We start from the raw sequence: 7,107 nt of genomic DNA, 5'->3' as shown, positions 1-7,107 counted from the left end.
TTATGCTAATAGCTGTGTAAGTTTTGTACAAGACTGAACTATTTGAGTTGTATTTTTTTGTAGAACATATTTTAATGTATGAATTGGAATATAAAGACATGTAAGAAAAAAAGTTATCGGGGGTTATTACACAAAGAAAAAAAATAATATGCATCGAAGCTAAAACAATGTAGGAGTTATATAAAATACATAATTTATAAATATGAAATATCATACGATATAACTATTATAATAAAAAACGAAGTATAGTAAAATAGGTAGGAAATAAAAATAATATATCAAATATTAAAAAGCAGTCAACCTACAGGTGTAGGTACAAGTTTTTTAAATAAAATGTAACATAATAAATTATCAAGGTTGATAGTATGTATAAGCTACACATGTTTTCTGTTTTTGTATTGTTTATAACAAAAGAAGAGCAACGTATGTTAAGCCAACTGTAAAATAACACGCATACAATCTAGAAAACAATATTATTGGATAAAAATTGGATTGAGTATTTTTCAATACCAACAAAATATTATATACCAACTACACGTTAGTGAAAATTGAATGTAAAACGTATTGTGAAGTATAAGTGCGTCATCTCCTGTTCAAGTAAAAATACCAAACGTTTAATAAGATTGCACCATATAGCTAACAAGCCGCTTTTATAGTAAAAATGTATTTGCGTCCAGTATGGCTGGTCTTAACGATTGCGATGTTTATGATTCAAAAAGTGTGTTTCTCGTTTATATGTAAGCATCAAATGTGTGCTCATGAAAATTCGCTCAAGCATTATTATAAGTTGATGGAATTAGATACGGGATACTCTGTCGCAGAAAAACCAAAATTGTCACAAGTGGAGGCTTACGAATACCCGGGAAAAGTTCGGCGCGCGATAGACAAATTATACCATCAACTATTCTGTTGTTACATGTTAGACATAATTTCTTATATGGATTTACTAGGGCAGCTTTTTTCAGAAAACGGTAAAAACGAGTTGGCTAAATTAATAACACTCGAAGAGCACAAAGTTGTTTTTCTCAGCGATAATATCATTAGAATGATGAACGTTCTGTACCATTTCGGTAGGTTGGACGATATAGGTTCGATATGGATGGTTTATATGTTTGTGAAATATTTAAAATCGATCAAGAAGAATGAAATACTAGGTAAACGGGAAAATATTCTAAATGAATACCATACTGTTCATCAGCGAATTGCGCACATACTCAAGAAGCAAAAATGCAAGACGCAGAATGAGTCTTATAATGCCCAATATGGCAATTCACAGTTTAACAATCTTTTTGTATCATTCTTTTTGAATCGACAACATAATATTGTTGACCTTATAACACTCCGAAAAAAATCTTTTGATAATAGGTACCAACAGGTTAATAAACTCATAAAAATTGACGAAACTTGTCATTTTTACTTTAGTGCCAGTCACTTGAAATTGGGTTCCATTTTAAATTTTGAGGAAATGATGAGACGTTTGCTTGAAGACTTTGCAGAGGTACCTGAATGGGAAATCATGTACTCTCGTATAGGAGTTATTAGTAATAAAAAACATTATGACTCGCTTCAGGATTTGATCGAAACCATGGCAAAATCACAAAGTCTGCTTATGAATTTAGTAAAATTCATATTGTTGAAGAACGTGTGGAATTACCTTACATTGTTCAATTTGTCTGTGCCTCTATCTGAATACAAAGAAAAACCACTCCAACTATCGCTGCCGTGGAACAATCAAGAGCATAAGGCGATAGCAATACATATTGAAGCAATTATTAGTTTATTTAATTTAAAAGACGATTTAGTATTGATATTCCTCAAGTATCTGTTTACAATGCCAGTAAACTTCTTTACTAATGTCCAGTTTAATAAAACAGTAAAAGAACGCCTTTTCGGATATATGGATGACATTTATTCACAAGTATTCGGTTGTGAAACAAAACTTTCAAGGTCCTCCGAACTCATCACCACGCAGTACATAATAGATCTTCATACGTTTATGAATAAAACAGGTAGAATTTATCGTATGATAAACTTAATGCCTTCCAATGATAACCTAAAAAGGTACGGTATTTATAAAAGTAATTTGAGTATTTATATGTTTTATTACATAACGGCTCACTTTTATTTTCCATGGCGTTGTAGTATAGATTTTGATGTCATACAGTCGTTTAACAGATTCTCAGACAAATTTTTGGGAGGTACAAGCTATTGAATTCTGATATAAACTGTCGTACTTGTTTTTGTTTATGTAAGCAATGTTTGATATTGTATTGTTTTAATTTTTAAATTTATTTTAAAACTTTATTATCTATTATTTCACCACATCTTGAAGTTAATCGAAATAATTAAAATTAATCTTTTAATTTGACTTTCAAATGTCGATATTTTCTTGCACTATTAGGATCATACGAAAATATATTATACATTATTACAGCATTTAAATCAGTTATTTTTCTAGTTAAAGACGTATTATTAAATAATATTTATTTCATAGTATTATTATTACTATACACAAATATTTACGCCCTTTTAGTGATTTTCTAGATATATTTCAGAGACAAGTTAGTAACCTCTGATGAAAACTGTCATTTAGCATCGTTTAATCTTGCAAAGTGTTAAAATGTTAAATTTTAAATTTATTTCAAAATTTATTGATTGTATAAATTCAATGTATTTTATAGTTCAATGTAACAACTAAAAATATGTTAATAAGTGTCTTTGAAATATAAAAACTATTATGCATTTTTAGTTTCAAACTATTTACCAATATCCTTTCTTTATCTGCCTATCTGCCACATTTATTATGTATTCTACTGGAGCATATCTACTATCGAAAAAGTAGTCTGACGAATAGCAAGTTATTCAGACCAAATTAACAAATATATATAGTTAGGTTACAATTGCCAAATGTAGCCATGTGTTACAAATGTAATAACATGGCAGTTGGTACAATCTTGCACTGAATTAAAAAAAAAAAAAACAACAATAATAAATCAACACATCAAGGCGAACAAAACAACTTGTTTTCCATAAAAAAAGTTAAACTATAAAAATTGAATTGGTAAAATATAAAATATAATAAAATATGTAATGCTAACAATTATTTGTCGTTTGTCTACATTATCAAACAATACAAAACGTATCGTCCCTAAACATATAAAAAATACATGTATCGTAAAATGTTTTCAAATATCTTTGTTTTATAAAATTTTCTTTACATTATATTATGTCTGTACACATTACAAATAATACCATACACAATTTTTCGGCTCGTTGTTTATCAAAAAATAAGTGTTTTATTTGATTATTTCGTTTTGTAGTTTGTGTGAGTACCTATTCAAATATTTCAACTATGTTCTTTCATGACCATAGAACACTGATGTTCCAATAAAGATAGCGAATAACTATTATGTATATTAAAATACAGTATTATTTTTTATTTATTAATAAAGTAAAAAAGTAGTTTATTAAGGTTTTTATCAAAAAACTGTATTTCCTATAATATTTGTAACAATATGGTACTATATTGCACGCAAATTCAAACGTCCAAAAACACAAATAATACATCGAGGTAAAACGAAAAAAAACCCTTGTTTTTCATAAAAAAAAAAAATAGTAAAACTATAAAAATTGTATTTGTAAAACCCATCCTTGTCTTTTACGTAAAAATCTAAAAAATGTACAACGCTAACAGCTGTTTGCCTTTTGTTTATACTTCAAAACACTTATAACACAAGTTTTATTTAAAACTAAAAATGTTTTAGAATACATTTAAAATCTAAATTAAAACTATTAGTGTGCTTATATATGTAATATCTATAGACAAATTCGCTTTCAGATAAACACTTCGAAGCGTATCTGTAGATACATATAAAATCACTGTCAATAATTTGCTTAAACTAGTATGTTTATTATAAGGTGGATCCAATTAGGGCAAAGTAATTTTCCCGCTTTGTTTTGTTTTTTCATACTCTTTTCAAATGTTACTTTTTGAGTTATACTGCGTTGATCTAAGTGTGCGAAATACTATTGTAACCTAACCTGCGCGATTGTAGACATCATATTAACGCATTAAAAAAAAGTAATACATATCACTTTTTGTTAATGCGTTTTGGCGGTAGATAATATGATAACAATTTGTTTTAACAACCCGATAGTAGGAACGGTATGTTGTTTACACAAATAACCAACAACCAACACTACCACAGTAATGGTTACAAAGATATGATAACGTGTTATCAACCATGTTTGAAAAATCAAAGTTACCCCATTTTACGGTACTCATTAACAGATGATACTTATTCGAATCAAAGAGTATCCCAATATTTCGGATACCCGTTGGTTTCGAATATTACCCGTTAAAAATCAAAAGCTCTACTTTTCTAGGTACACGTATATTCAATTCAGACAGTATGGTAAGGTTTTATAAAATATGTTGGCAAAATTATAATTTCTGTTGTTTTTCAAACCGAAATATTTTTAGCGTTAAGCATTCTCCATTTGTATAGTACAGCAAATCAGATAACTTGGTATCGCTTTTATAAAATGTGTAATAGCAACATAATATTTGTTGCTTTTTGTTTTTTTCAAATCGATAAATTCGTATTTAGGTCACCTTGATATTTTTTTAGTTTTAAATGAAAACATGTTATTTGAAAAATACACGTCCAATATATTTTTCTTCTTATGTGCTACAACTTTATATCTATGAGAGGCATCTCTGTCTCCCAGAATTTCCAACCTAATTTCACCCCAAACGAGTTTTATCCATACGCCGAACATGAATTTGTTTATTAAATTTCAATTCCTCACGAGCCTTTTTGACACTTTTAGTGTCGTATACAATTGTTAACACAATTAATCAAATATTCTATTACTAAAGTTTAGCCTGGCACTTAGAGTTCAAATTAAACCATCATTATTTCTTATATTTATTTTCATATATTTAATCATTATAATCAATGCATAGTTTATAAAATGGCGTAATAAATATAGAGTTTTTTTAATTATTAATTCCTTATGTGACATCTGTAGATTGGCATCGAAGCGAATTTATTATAGTTCCATTATTCCAAAAGTACCTTCTGGAAAAAGGGAGATCAACAAATAGTTTCCTACGCTTTTAGAGAATGAATATTCCAAAACTTTAGAAATAGTTTGACCATTTTCCAAAAATTTACAACACGGCGTAGTTTCAAGTAGAAAAATATATAAATTTTTTAAGAGTTTTTCTAGATTTTAAAGGGACTTCCCTTGAATTTTTGCAATTAAGTACCATTTAGCTAACATATCTGAGCTGATAGACATATACATAACACAAATACATGCAGCCCCACATTATATAAATATTTACTTCGTACACTTATATAGTAATAGGTATTAATTATTTATTTTTTGTTCAACAAAAATCAAAATGTCCCGATTTTGATTTTCTTCAGCGAAAATCATTTTATTTATAAGAAATATAAAAACTATTTGTATATATTGTAGTTTTTCATACCTATAAATCGGGTCAAGTATTAAAAACGTACTTATGTACTAAATGTTTTCATAAATATTACCTGATTACGCGTTACATAGTACGGTTAAATTTAAAAACAACTGTTTTCGATCGAATATACACATGTGTAGAGGCCCCACAATTATTTTGATGTGGATTTTATTGGGTTACTGTAGGTATGGTAATATTGGCTACGCATTTTATCATAGCCATACCAAACTATATAATTGAAATATATGCGAGTACCTATAAAAGTGCACAACATTCAAAAGTCAAATTTTAAAAAATACGGTACAACGAAATATTATTTTTACTGATTCTCTAATGGTATACTAATAATAATAGAACTTTAAGTACTCTTATCAATAATTGTTTTACTGTTAAAAATATATATGTTAATTATGGCTAATTATCATCACATGGGTGATGTTGAAACCCACCACATTTTTCCCAACACAATTTGTATTAGTAACGGGCTAGTTTCATATTCGACATATTTCCACAGTAGGTAACGTGGTGTGGCTACTTAAAAAAAAAAAAACAAGAAAACCTATTTTTGAAAAATTGTGATTAAGCAAATTTTTCAAACTGACGCTTAATAAATAGTTTCTCTTTAGATATTAATCCAAACTCATTCTTGTGGTATTTATGCAGTTTGCCGCTGAGAAACCAAAGTCTATTAACTTAAAATTAAAAATAGTTTTTAATATTTAACCTTGAGTTTATACAGGGTAATTATTTTATCATGAACCAGTTAATATCTCACTGGATTTAATTAATAATTGATTTTTTTTTATATAATGTTTTTATAAAACGTGATCTCAATTTTTCACAATTTGTTTGTGTTTTTACCCCCTCCCCCAACTTAGTTTTTTTGATAGCAAACTTTGAAACTTAAATGGTTATTTATATATTTTATTAACTTTTTAAATTGAGAATTGTGTACAAACCATTTTGACTGGTCGATAACCAGTTTCGCACAACTATTTTTAAAGTTATAAGAGTTTAAAAGTAATGATGGGAGAGGAAGTGCGGTTGGGAAATGCGCGCAGATAAAAAAAAATACATTCTACTATTCCTCCTACCCAAAACTTTAATAACTTTAAATATAGTTATCCAAAACTGGTTATCGATCAGTCAACATTGTTAGTACAGTATGCTCAACTTAAAAAGTTAATCAAATATATACGTTACCATTTAAGTTTCAAAAGTTACTATCAAAAAAACTAAGTTGTGAAGGGGGTAAAATCAAAAAAAATTGTGAATAATTGAGATCACCTTTTTTTGAAACATTAAAAAAAAAAAAAATCATTTATTAATTATACCCAGTAAGTAATTGACTGGTTCATGATAAATGAATTACCTTGTATTGGGTGATTCTTTTATCATGGGTCACTCAATATCCCACTGGGTTTTTTTAATAATCGAATTTTTTTTTTCATAGTGTTTTTACAATATAACGTGATCTCAATTTTTTACAAATTATTATGTTCTTACCCCCTCGAAAACTAGTTTTTTTGATAGCAACTTTTGAAACTTAATAAGAAAGGAAAAATGTGTTTTACTTTTTAAATTAGGAATATTACAATAAACATTAGGTAGATAAC

This window comes from Adelges cooleyi, unplaced genomic scaffold (genome assembly GCF_023614345.1).
Source record: "Adelges cooleyi isolate 19-005CV unplaced genomic scaffold, UGA_ACOO_1.1 ACOO_flye_CR_arks_rails_tigmint_CR_PRNA_591, whole genome shotgun sequence".
NCBI classification, from domain to species: Eukaryota; Metazoa; Arthropoda; class Insecta; order Hemiptera; family Adelgidae; genus Adelges; species Adelges cooleyi.
Note: the sequence above shows the minus strand (reverse complement) of the source record.